This window comes from Prionailurus bengalensis, chromosome D2, assembly GCF_016509475.1.
Source record: "Prionailurus bengalensis isolate Pbe53 chromosome D2, Fcat_Pben_1.1_paternal_pri, whole genome shotgun sequence".
NCBI lineage: Eukaryota > Metazoa > Chordata > Mammalia > Carnivora > Felidae > Prionailurus > Prionailurus bengalensis.
The window spans coordinates 57,480,332-57,494,621 of NC_057351.1; the positions used below are offsets into that span (position 1 = coordinate 57,480,332).

Below are 14,290 nucleotides of genomic sequence, written 5' to 3' on the forward strand. Positions count from 1 at the left end.
GGAAGAAAGGAAATAGCTTAAAACATAATGATTTCAAGACTGACTGGGGAGATGGAGAGTAATGTGGAAGAAGGGTTATAGCATGGTTGGAAAAGACAAAGACCAACTGGATAGTAAGCTTGAACAGAACATAGGTGTGATAGAAAACACAGCTTTAAAGGCAGGGCTTTGAAAGTAAAGAGGAATTTTAGTGAGAACTATGAGCTTGCATTACCCATATTAATAACATGCATTTTCTTTTAAAAAGGTGAAAATGAAGTTATCTCAGTGAGTACACTATCCTCTCCTAGGATAACTTAAACAAAGTTCTACTGCAATTCAAATCTCTCACAAATGAGGGCCAAAGCAGCTATATACACAGACATAAGAACAATGTGTTTTCTGGTTGATTTAATATTTGTTTATCTTTACAATGGTGGCTTCTGGTAAAAACTGTGGATTCTCTGCATATGTTCTACCCCTCCCTTATCTTTAAAAAAACACCAAGGAGGGGTGCCTGGGTGGCGCAGTCGGTTAAGCGTCCGACTTCAGCCAGGTCACGATCTTGCGGTCCGTGAGTTCGAGCCCCGCGTCAGGCTCTGGGCTGATGGCTCAGAGCCTGGAGCCTGTTTCCGATTCTGTGTCTCCCTCTCTCTCTGCCCCTCCCCCGTTCATGCTCTGTCTCTCTCTGTCCCAAAAATAAATAAACGTTGAAAAAAAAAAAAAACACACCAAGGAAAATATAAGATAACAAACAAGTTAATCAATAAATCTACATAAAGTGAAGAAATTTTTAAAAATGGTAAAAGTAAACTGGCTCTCCAGATTATATTAGGTAAATGACTTAAATTATAATCTCAAATAATACTCTGTAATAAAATGGAGTTAACAGTACTACTTGACATTTAATATTTCAATGTCCCAACTCTCACATACCTATATTTCAATCTTAATGACATATAAATGTAAGATATTTTCAAAAAATTTTTGACATTAATACATTATTGGCAGTTCTCACTTATCTGGACATGATAAGAGATAGGAGGGAAATAGAGACCACAAATAACATAAAATATACTACTATCATTACTCCAAGTACTTATTTTTTTTAATGTTTATTTGAGAGAGAGAGAGAAAGACAGAGAGAGAGAGAGAGAGAGCACGTGCGCACAAGCGGGGGAGAGGCAGAGAGAGAAGGCAACAGAGGATCAGAAGCGGTCTATGTGCTGCCAGCAGACAGCAGACAGCCCAATGTGGGGCTTGAACTCACCAGCCGTGAGATCATGACCTGAGCTGAAGTCAGATGCTTAACCAACTGAGCCACCCAGGTGCCCCTCCAAGTACTTCTGATGGGAGCCTAGAACTGATAGGTAAGAATGAAAAGAAAAGGGAAAAACAAACAAACAAACAAACAAACAAACAAACAAACAAACTAAGCTAAACTTAGGAAAAGGGAGACATTTTATTTAAATAACCTAGAGAAACACTTAAATGTTCAGGCCAGGCTATACACATGGAAGCAGCAACTATCACCCAGGGCATTTTGGTAGCCTTTCTTCCAAGATTAGCATTAAGAACAATTGGCTATAAAGAGTTTCTTAGAGTTGGCTATAAATAGCACTAACATGCACTATTCAACAAAGACTGGTTGACTAGGTTGAGCGTTACTGGCCCTGGGTTTAAAGCCCTTTGCTATGATCAGATGCACTCTATAACTGTAGAGGCTAGACCAGAAGGACACAAACTAAGGACAGAATTGGAAATTAAAAGAATGATATTCAACACAGACAATGGAAGACAATGACCTTCAGGTTCATGGGAAACAACTCCATAAAACAAGCTATTGTGGATGTTGTGTAGCACCTACCAAATGCTCCTTCAGGACTGAAGGACTTACTTCCCCAGCTGCTGACAGTCCTTGCTGCTGGCTGACAACTCTCAGCCAAATGCCCTCTCCAGGAATTGTCCTTGGCTATAAAGAGCCACATCTTCCAAGTCACGCAGCCTGCATTCAATGACTAGTTGATTTGGGAGTCTGAAAGTTCTAACCCTCTTGCCTGAACTGTGAAAGGCAATCCCAACTCCAGAGTTTGGTGGGGTTTGCTGAGCCCTTCTTTAGCATGCATCGCAGACCAACTACTCTCTCCAATTCTGCCTCCTCCCTTACCCCAAAAAGTATAGATCCTGAGACCACTCCCCAGAAAGCATTCCTCCATGCTAATCTCTGTCTCAGAATATGCCTCTGGGAAAGCCAACCAGCAAGCCAAGGAGATATTGAACCACTGCTGTGAAGTTTCACTGTCAAGAAACCATGATAATAGCAGTACCATTTGTCTCTAGGCAACCCAGGACACTAAGCAGTTGATCAGGTTCTTTCTTAGTTATGGTGTTCAATTCAATATTCAACAACTGAATAGGCTACATAAAATGTGGAGAGGAGTCAGAGATGTGAAAGGAACATTGGAGGAAAGTGCAAGGAATTGGAATTATTTATTTCAGAGACAAGTGAAAGAGAGAAAACCAACAGTATAAGAAGAGAAAGTAAATTTTTAGAATAAAGGATATAGGTTAGACATAAAGACATTTTGCCAATAATTAGAAGTGCTAGAATATTAGAACAACTTGCTAATGGAGGTAATTTATTCACTTAATACCATTAATAATAATTTGAGTTTATTCTACATTAGGAGCTATGCCAAGTATGTTATATAGTATATTTAAGTTTTTAATTCTCATAACAATGCTATGAGGAAGTACTATTATTATTCCCATTTTAAGATAAAGAAAGTAAGGCTTACAAAAATAAAGTAACCTGTCTAGAATTACGCAGCTAAGAATAATGAAGGAGTCAAACCCAGGTCTTTCTGACTCTAAAATTCATGCTCTGAATTACTGCCTCTTTGTCTATATATATTGTGTACTGTATTAGAATCTGAGAAGATGCTTAATTTTCATAAATCCAGAGGGAATAATGACTATTTGATGTAGATTTTGACCAATCATAGAATATTTGGGGGCCTCTGTGGCTATCTGTGTTAAGCAGACATAATGATGCCTTTTTTGCCTACAGGCATTCAGAAAAACAAATGATGGCCTGACGCCCCTCTTACCGAGAAGATCTAGGATTCTATACTTTTGGTTGAACAGAATAAAAATTTTCAGAATGTTACAAGCTTTTGAGAAACTAAACAGTATTATTCACTTACAGGAACTGCTCTAAGTGAGTGATTTAGAAAAAATTGAGGACAGAAATAGTGTTAGCAAGCCCAGTAAAAGACAAGTCTTAAGCTTCCGGAGAATAAAGATCAAGAGAGTAGGAATTCTGTAAACAGAGTAAATTAGGCTTGGGCAATGGAATGTGAAAGTTCCCAGGAAGGAAGATACCTTGAGATAAAGATGAACATTGAAAGGCTGGTAGAATCAGGATAGATGTGAGGTAATACAGCTGGCAGGTCATTCAAGCAAGACAGAATAACACGATCGGGATCAAAAATAAGTATGGCATATCTGAGGAAGGTAAGTCTTTGAAGAGACTTATGAGTTATGAGAGAATAACTTTCATCCATATGTAATAACTTGATACCATCTTTTTATGATGGCTGGGGAATGGCACAGATCAGTGCTCTTTGCAAAGGTTTTCAAGGCACTAGTGCGAATCTTCCATTTGCCAGGGTACACACCGGGAAGATTAACAGGCCACTGTATTGCTATTTTTTACAATGAAATATCTTATGCACTGACAAATTAGGATATCCACAATGTATTGTTAAGTTGGAGAAAACTATAGATACATATTTATATGTGTATGTATATGTGTGTGTATATAAAAAGTTTGGTTTCATCTAGCAGTTTTTAAGATACACACACATGCATACATATATTCCATAGTGCATTAAACATTTCTCATACACATGAACTACTTATATAATTAAAAAATTTTTTTAAACCAAACATTAGAATGTCAAGACAAGATCTTAAAGATCATATGATTTCACTTCCCTTTCTAAGTAAGGATACAAATAGAGGAAGGTTAGTCTGGGACTAGAACCCAAGATTCTACCGCCAAGAGCTAGTATTCATCCCATTATGCCATATACCTCATTTCCTCTGTGAGCGGTTTTTCCACAGACTCATCTGCCAGAGATAATCTAGATCAAGGGTCAGCAAACTTTTTTCTGTAAAAAGCCAGATAGTAAATATTTTTGACCATCTGTATCTGTCACATATTCTTCTTCTTTTTCCCATCCCTTTAAAAATATAAAAACTGGGGCACCTGGGCGGCTCAGTCATTTGAGCATCCAACTTTGGCTCAGGTGGTGATCTTGTGGTTCATGAGTTCGAGTCCCATGTTGGGCTCTATGCTGACAGCTCAGAGCCTGGAGCCTGCTTGGGATTCTGTGCCTCCCTCCCTCTCTGCCCCTTCCCCACTTGTGCTTTCTCTCTCTTTCTCTCTCAAAATAAATAAAAAACAATTTTTTAATGTAAAAGCTGTTTGTAGCTCTCAGGACAATGAAACTGGTCAAGAGGCCAGATTTGGTCCACAGACTGATCTAGATAAAGTAGAAGGAAAAAAGACCAAAGGTAAGGAGACCTATTCGAAGGCTATTACTACAGTCGGGAGTCAGCTTATAGAGACCCCAATCAGGGTGGCAAGAGTGAAACTGAGAGCAGAGCTGATGAGACTGGATATGGGAAAGAAGTTAAATGGCAATTGTGTTCAAACTTTCCCAAGTTTCTCCATCAGTCCAGCCTGAGTTTTAAATGGCAAGCAAGGCAAATAATTAATATGTAAAATTTTGAGGGAGAATTGGATTTGTGTTTTGATATACATTCATAGCTGAGGTCTCAGGGCAATGTAGCCAATACATTCAGAATAGGAAGGTACAACATTCTCCCTTGTTTTTAATGCTGGTACATTGTTTGAATGTTTGTAAACCAAAATGAAGAATTCTTTCTGATTCTTAACTGAAAAAATTAAAAGAAAAAAAAGGATGTAAAAGTAAAGAAGCAAGCTCTCAACCTTAAAAGATTTTCAAAGGTGCTTCAGATTTCTTTTTTGGGTGCTTCACAACAGTCACTGTAATTGCTCTGACACTGCCTGGCCTAGAACTGCACATTATTCCATATTAACATACCACAAGTGCAACAGGGAAAACAGTATAAACAGGAGGCACCATGGGATAGTAGAGAGACTTTGATGGGAGACAGACTTCAGTTTAAATTCTGGTCCTACTATTTACTAACATTTATGATCTTGGAATAGTTACATGAAAGTCACTTTCCTTATCTAATCAATCTAGTTAATAATACCTGCTTTAAAGAGTTGCTGGGAGAATTACATGAGCTTCAGTATGAGAGTAAAAAACAGTGTCTGGGGTGCCTGGGTGGCTTAGTCGGTTAAGCATCCGACTTCGGCTCAGGTCATGATCTCGCGGCCTGTGAGTTCGAGCCCCATGTCGGGCTCTGTGCAGACAGCTCAGAGCCTGGAGCCTGCTTCGGATTCTGCGTCTTTCTCTCTCTTTGCCCCTCCCCACTCATGCTCTGTCTCTCTCTTTGTCAAAAATAAATAAACATTAAAAAATTATTTTAAAAAGTTGGAAGTAAAAAAATAGTGTCTGACATATGGTAGGTGTTCAACAAATAATAACTTCCTTTCCTTCCCTGTATCCCTAATTCAGTGTTTATTGAAAATCTCACCACTGTAGTGAATTTGACAGGGATCACCCTGTTTTGTGAATAAAAAAATTACTTAAGGGGCACCTGGGTGGCTTACTTGGTTAAGCATCCCACTCTTGATTTCGGCTCAGGTCAGGATTTTGTAGTTCATGAGATCAGGCCCCACACAATCTCCCTGACAACTCCAAGCCTGCTTGGGATTCTCTCTCTCCCTCTCTCTGTCCCTCCCTCACTCTCTCTTCCAAAATAAATAAATAAATAAACTTTTTTTTTTAATTACTTAAAAAGTGCTTAGGAAACTCAATACCAAACACAAAGGAAAGCAAAATGTATTCAAGATACCAAAGTTAAAGCATTAAGACTTATAGTTGACTGATAGTTCAAGTCTCTTCACACAACAATAATAAAAATAGATGATATTTACTGAGCAGTTATTCTGTGCTAGGCACTATTTTTAAGATCTTTGCTTGCACTAAGTTGTTAAACATTCACAACAATCACATAAAGTGGGTAAATGAGGAAACCAAAGCCCAAAGAGATTGGGCAAGACATGAATCAATAAAGAACCATGCAGGTCACTCTCATACTGTGCCAGTGCCACATTTTGTAAAAACAATGTGTTGTTATACATCAAGAGCTCCCAAAATACTGAAAGTTACAATATTTAATGACATTGAAAAGTTCCTAAGATGCTAGGAAATAAATACTAGATGTAAGACATATATGCAAAATAATTGCTTTTTTATTTAATATTCAGTGTATTTATATAAAGAGATTAAAAGGAAATGTATCTAAGCATGCTATCTTAGTCCATTTAGGCTACAACAAAAATCCTATGAACTTGATGGCTTATATACAACAGCAATTTAGTTCTCACAGTTTTGGAAGCTGGAAGTCCAAGATCAGGATGTCAACATGGTCAAGTTCTGTGAAGGCCCTCTTCTGTGTTGCAGACTACCAGCTTCTTTTAGTATCCTCACATGGTGGAAGGAGCACTAGATCCCTCCAGGGTCTCTTTTAAAAGGGCAATAATCCCATTAATGGGGGCAGAGCCTTCATGATCCAATCACTTCCCAAAGGCCCCACCTCCTAATTCTATCACATTTGGCATTCGGTTTTCAACATAGGAATCTGGGGGAGGACATATTCATACCACAGCAAACATTACCATGGATTACTTCTAAGAGATAAGATTGTGGGTAATATGCCATAAACAATGCTATTGTCATCTGAGCCATTTTATTTTCCTCCTGGCACAAAAAAGGCAAATTTTCTGCCCTAAACACCCTCTCCCTTGTAGTTATGTGGTTCCCTTAACCATGTAACTGAGTTCATGCAATAAAACCTGGGTGGGAGGGATAAATGTCAATTCCAGCCCTAAATCTATATGTGATCTTACACACTTTCTTTTCCCTCCTGTCAATCATCTGTGACACCAAGGACTTTGAAGCCACAAAATGATGTAGCCACAAAGAACCTTCCTGGGTCCTTGATCCTTTGAGGAGAGTCATGTAGAAGAGGCCTAATTCATTTTCTCTGAGACAGAAATTAACTACTAATGTGTTAAACAATTGACATTTCAGGGTTAATTTGTTACATCAGTAACTGATAAAGGTAACTTTTGTAATACTTTTTATTCTTTTCCTATATTTTCCAATATTCCAGTAAGGAGCATAGAATACTGCCACAATCAGAAATTAAAAAAAAAAAAAAAGTTGTATTTTGAAATGCATGCTTTTTAACTCAATAATTTCACTTTGGGGAATTTAGCCTAAGTCAATGAACTGAAATGTAAAATGCAAATGTAAAAATTTACACACAAATGTGTTTACTGAAAGGTTACTTATAAAATTTTTTTAAAAGCAACAAAATAACAATTTAAATGCCATTCATAAAGGAATAGTTTAGTAAATTATATCCATGTGACAGAATATTAGGCAACCATTAAGATGATTTTAATGAAGAATTTTAATAACATGAGCAAACATCTATATTGATACAATGGGACTACAAGGGAGACCATCTGCTTACCTTCCCAGGGATTAAGGAAAGAAGATGACAGTTGTGGGAGGGAAATAGCAGTCATGGTGACCAAATAGGAGCTGGGGCAGTGAGATGGGGCTGCTTTGTTAGGTTAAGCTTTCCCTGGCCAGATAGATACACGGTGTTCAGTATAGCATTATATCCAAGGAGGGTTCTGAGTGGCCAGAAAAAAAAAAGTTTCAACTAAAAGGGATAAAGAGACCAGTGCTAAAAGTTTGAAAAATCAGCAAAATAACATACAGGGGCTGATTGGGGAGGGACTCAGGGAGTGCCCATAATGTTCTCTGCTCCTTTGCTAGTTATAAGTTTCATGCAAAACTATTTGTTAGACTGTACATATACGTTTTAGGCACTTTTTAGTTTGTATGCTATATTTAATAACAAAATATATACATTTTTAAAAATCCAGCAGCATTATCTTCCTAGATGAGACAGAAGACTTTAGAAGCAGGAAGGGACAATGTTCAATGTAGACCCAAAGAACAATTTATCACTCAATGTCCGTGTACTGCTTTGGAGCTCGCAAAGCGCTTCTACAAAGCATACCACATTTAAGAATCAGAATGACCCACAACAGAGACCTTGAACCCAGGTCAGCTGATCACACCCAATGATCTTTCCAGTAGACCAAATTCTATTGATAATAGTAGAAGAAGTGGTTTAGAGGGGAAAGAGGTCTATAACAAATGTTGCTCTAGTCTCTGGATTGTATTTCTTTAAGACATGATAAGGTTCCTAGCTTTCTAGGAGCAGCATGTTAATTAGTGCTCCTTGCCAGACTGTTTGCTAAGAGCTACAGGAAACAGTACAAAGAAAGACTTGGCTTCTGCTCTTAAGGAGTTCACAGGCTTGGGAGGGAAAACAAGGAGCACAAACAAGGATTTTTACATGTGTAATATAAGTACAGAGGTCAGAATGACTAATTCTGCCTGGAAAAGCTAGGAGAGACCTCACAAAGGACATAACACTGGGGAAGGGCCTTGGAACATGAATAGGAGTTCACAGACTAAGAAGTGACAGGCAGAGGGTGTGTTCTAGGCAATTGAAATAGCACAGAAATGTTAAAGAGTAGCAACATTCAGATAATGCCAACTAGTTTGAAGCACAAGCAGCTGAAACATAAGGAACTGGGAGGGAGACAGGGAGTGAGTGGAAGAATAGTCAGAGATGAAGTAGGGACACAGGGATCAGGTTAAGACAAACTAAAAGGTTTATATTTCATTGTTTAGGTAATTGAGGGCACATTGATGTTTCTATACTTTAATATTAATATAGTAGTATTGCAAAAAAGGAATTGCCCTTGGCTATAAAGAGCCACATCTTCCAAGGTCACGCAGCCTGCATTCAATGACTAGTTGATGTGGGAGTCTGAAAGTTCTAACTCTCTTGCCTCAACTGTGAAAGGCAATCCCAACTCCAGAGTTTTGGTGGGACATAGAAATGAGAGGGAGGTAGAGGCAGGAAAACTAGGAGGCTGTTGCAAATAGAGAAGGCAGTGGATGAAGTAGTTTTGGAGCCAGATGGATCTGGGCTTCAAACCTGGTTTTATCATGTTCAGATTGTTTGACCTCGAGAAATTACATAATCTCTCCAAACTTCTGTTTCCTGTTCTGTAAAATACAGATAATAATACCTACATTTGCAGAATTGTTATTGTAAGAATTAAATACAAAAATCTGTCTACTATAGCATATGGTTACATATTATGTAATAAATGATAGTGACAAATACAGTGATAGTGCAGTGGTATTGAGAATAAGAAGACAGATCACCATCAACAGGATTAGGGGACTGACTGGACACGAAATCTGTGGAAGATGCAAGGAGAAAGAAAGTCCTGTATTTAGCAGCTACTTTGTTCTCAGTAATAAACATGTCTAATACCAACCCACTGAACTGCTAACATCTACATCAGCTAGACACCGTGTCTAGTAGAACAGAATCATCAGCAATGCCATTAGTGTGAGTTTAGATATTTCTTTTTTCTTATATTGCTTTCTACTTCATTGGCTAACATTAAGATTATTCAAAGATTTCAGACATTTCAAAGAAATATATTAGAGAATGATATTAAGTAACTTATATCCATGGTAGAGTTATAATCTAATTAGCAACAATATCAGCTATGAAATGCTAAAAGCATCCCTTCTGTGTATAGTGAAACCTTGAGAAGTCCTGCAACCAAACTGAAATTACCAAAGTCACTGAAAGGGCAGGCCTACGCTGGCCGACTCCATCTTGCTCTGTGTCCTTCACCTTGACCACACCTCCTCCCCTTGAGCAACCTCCCGCTCACCTGCCTAACAGGACTCGGACCCTTCCCCAGCCAATCGGCTGAGGCCACAGCCATTACCTCACCAACTGCCCCTAGGCCCCAATAAAACCTTTGTCCTTTTGAAACTTGCTCTCTCTCCCCGGTATCTCACCGCTGCGCCGGTGCAGGTAGGGGATTGAGCTCGAGCTAGCTCGAATAAAGGCTCTTTTGCTTTTTCTTCGTACTTGGCTCCCTGGCGGTCTTTGGGGATCACGAATTCTGGGCATAACATCACTATCCTTGAAACTGCAGTACTATACACATTGGAAGTCAATCACCAACTTAAATTATTTATCCGCTCTAATGGGAAAACTGTTGAGATGAACTGCAGGACAAAATCATTTGTAATCTATCTTCATGTAGCAAAGTAAACTGTGTATAAATCTCTATAACCCCTTCTGGCATCTTCAGTTTGTGCACAGTAGAGGTGAAGTACAGACAAAAAATACTTGGAAAAAGAACTTGCCACAGACAAGACTGAAATATTCCTGGCTTTTGGTTTCCTTCTGAAATATCAGAAAACACCAGCCTAAAGACTCTTCATTTGTGAGAAAAAATGGTCTAAAATAGTTTCCCAAACAAAAAGCCCAAATACCATTGATAGAGCCCAGGGATGTGGCTCACTGAGTACTCACCATGGCTTGGAAATACCTGACTCACAGCAAATAAAATGAAATTAAAGCCCTCAATGAAAGCATCTGAGATGGATCTTCAAAAAATGTTAATACATTTCTTGTAAGAGAAGTATTTAACAATGTAAAAAGGATAGGACGGTTCCTTAATAAAAGCAAGCAAGTACCATATTAAATGACATACAGAGCATCCAATCAACAAATAATTGAGGGGAGGAATAAAGCAAACAGATTATTTTCCCCTTTCTCATAAGATCAATGAGGTAAATGAAATTTTAGTAGCTGAACTTGGAGGATTTCAGCATTGTGAGACCTGGTGCTATTTCTTCAACAAAAATAAGAGGGCAAACAGAACAAAAAACTATGAATTTCTCAAATCCATACAATTTAGTATCAGTTGGGGCATTTATTTTCCTGCAAGGAGCTATAAAATAAAAATCAAGATAGCTCCAATATGTTGACTAAAGGCCAAATAGCAAACATTTTTAACCCAGGACAGCCATACTTAGTAACTTGCTATAACATCAGATGTATTTCTGACACAGTATCTTCTTACATACAAAATAATGTTCAATAAGAAAAGCTGCTCAGGTCCTATGGAAAAGCACCCTGGTAGAAACTAAAAAACCTGAAATGTGGCAGCACTAAGATATCTGCCCTCTACACTCAAGAATGAAGGGAGAAGAGCTTAGAAAATGGACATCCATCTGTCGCCATGACATCCACCTGAAGCCAATTTAATCACATTCCAGATATCCTGCTAGCTAAACATTGGAAGGCAGTATGAGGTAGACATTGCCCCAAGACCTGGCCCCTACACCAAAGATCAGTGTAAGGAAAAAACACAATTTCCCAAGGTTAAAGCAATGTTCAAAAGCATATACACAGTGTAATCTCAACAATATAAAAAGTAATATGCACTTAAAAAATTTGAAGCTAATGTTAAATTATTCATTGCTTTTGTCTTTAATGGTAAGATTATTTTTTCTTCTTTGTACTTCTATTTGTCTTTATAAACTCTGATATAATTTTTACATTTTCTATTTATTTTTCTGAATTTTCCATATTTTTTTACAATGAGGAAGTACTAGTTTTACAGTAAGAAAATAGATGTTAAAATAATAACAGAAAAATGAGGGGCACCTGGATTGCTCAGTCAGTTGAGCGCCCTACTCTTGGTTTCGGCTCAGGTCATGATCTCACGGTTTGTGGGTTTGAGCCCTGCATCAGACTCTGCGCTGACAGTATGGAGCCTGTTTGGGATTCTCTCTTTCTCCCTCTCTCTGCCCCTCCCTTGTCCATGCTGTCTCTGTCTCTCTCAAAATAAATACATAAATTTAAAAAAAAGAAGAAGAAAAATGAGAGAGAGAAACTTAAGTTCTTAGAAGATAATTCTAGATTCTTCTTTAGAATGTCATCATCTACTCTGGAAGTTAGCATAATCAAAAGTCTGTGATTGTGCTTTGAAAACATAATCAACAGCCTAAGACTTCACACACCTGTTTTTACTGTTTCTGTGTTTGCTTTTTCCTCTGTGCAAACTTGACAAAATGCTGACAATAATCTTATTCCATGAAAAGTGTGTGAGAAGAGAAAGAAAGAGAGCAATTTGCACTTGGGAGAAGTGTTTGAAAGAGTGACTGAAACTTTCAGATAAATATACACGGGTCCAAATGCATTTAAAACCCTAAATGAGATGCGACTGAAGCTGCCCTGACCAACAGGGAGAAGAGTATGGAAGGATGACAATGGACAGGAGAGAGCAGAGCACAAAAGAAAGGACAGCGGGAAATATACTAACTTTGTATGTGTGGGGCTTTTTTTTTTCCACATAGGATTCACAACATTCCTCAGAAAATTCAATTTAGTTGCCCTGTTCTAGCTTGCTAACCAGAACCAATTTAATTTTAAATCTACACGCAGAGCCAAGGGGGACGAAATATTTTGCAATTACTTCTAGCTCCCTGTTGGAAGGCAGAATAAGATTTAACCAGTTCTGCTCTGGCTGCGATAACCACCCAGGTTTGTCAGAGGCCTAAATGGTGTCCTTTGGTTGAGGATTAAAGAATAGAAAACTCTGTACCACAATTATTTGCTTTGTTTAACAACTTAATGGGAGGGAATTTTTAAGAATGTGACAAATTGCTTTTGATTTATCTGCACAGGGCATGAAATACTGGTGCAAGAGAGCAATTTGTTACACAGACAATGTCTACTCCTTGCTATAAATCTGTCCACTGTCACACTCTATTTGACATCCAGTTAGGTGATTTTTGAAGAACTAGTTTATTACTGCATTTAACAAAGAGCAGGAAACTGATATATGACTCTCTTGTTGCTTCTCAGCTACCAGGAACATATTTCTCAGATATCAGTCTATGCAAGCATTTCTTGGTTTAATGCTCTGTTGTGACAGATAGGTAAACAAGCTGATAAAATCAAATGCTTTCGAAAAAAGGAAAAGTTATCATATTCATGTATGCCCCTGGCTTGTCACAAAACTTCAAACAGTTTCTGGTTCTGCTTACCATCTGCACAGATTTATTCCAAATAACATAACAAAGTTTGTTTCTTGATTTCTTTCAACATAAATAGAACCATTAAGTTTTGGGGTATTTATATTCTGGGAGATAATCAGATCATCTATTCTGATCAGCCTTAACACATAAATAGGGCTGGCCTCTGTGTCTACACAGAGCTCAGCCCTGGTCTTCTCCTTAGTTGGCCCTTTCCACATTAGCACTGCTGGGAGGAGCTCTAGAGCATCTGTCCTCAGAAAGGTTCCTTGCCATGCCTCCTACTGGGAGGAAATGAGGCTGCTATAGGCCTGACTAGAGTTCCCCTTGGGCTATATTGTGGTCTGTCTTTATTAAAAGCAAAATAAAAGCCTTACATAGGGACTTGGCAACTATTCCAGATTGTGCCAGGTTTTTCAATTCTTGTTTTTTTTGGTGGGGGAAGTAGGGAAGGAGGAAGCCATTTATAAATGTCACATAAGTACAGATCCACCCAAGACTATTTTATCATTGTCAGTTTAAATGCAGACACCCTCCCCACCACCACTAGTTGCTGGTAAACTGGAGGAATTTGAAGAAGAATCACTAGTATGTGTGTATGTATGTATGTATGTATGTATGTATAAATGTTTATTTATTTATTTTGAGAGAGAGAGCATAGCAGTGAAGGGGGAGAGAGAAAGGGAGAGAGACAATCCCAAGCAGGTTCTGTGCTGTCAGTGGAGAGCCTGATGCAGGGCTTGATCTCATGAACTGGGAGATCATGACCTGAGCCGAAATCAAGAGTCAGTCGCTTAACCAACTGAGCCACCCAGGAGCCCCTCACTAGCATTTTAATAGAAACAATTCTTGTAGGCAAAATAAGGACTAAACTACAAATGTTCTACCTATGTACATTAGCTGTTCAATAAATATGATGATAATTCAGAATTTTATTTTGTGTGTCATCATCTAATTTAGAAGTTGGTATCATCATATTCCTAGATTGAGTGTAAAAAACTCAGCAATATAAATTACATAGGCAATCTTCGGGTGAGTAGGTGGGAATGGGAATGGAATAGATGATTCTGAAATCAATCCTGGAATTCGGCTATTGTAAAGCACAGTTTCCTGCTTTCAAATCCTACCTC

General features: G+C 38.3%; 1 protein-coding gene across 1 annotated transcript in view; it reads right to left on the reverse strand.

Annotated features, from left to right (window-relative positions):
* The window catches only part of HPSE2 (heparanase 2 (inactive)), a 663,935-nt gene that overhangs the window by 429,374 nt on the left and 220,271 nt on the right, over positions 1-14,290 (reverse strand). The window lies entirely within an intron of this gene.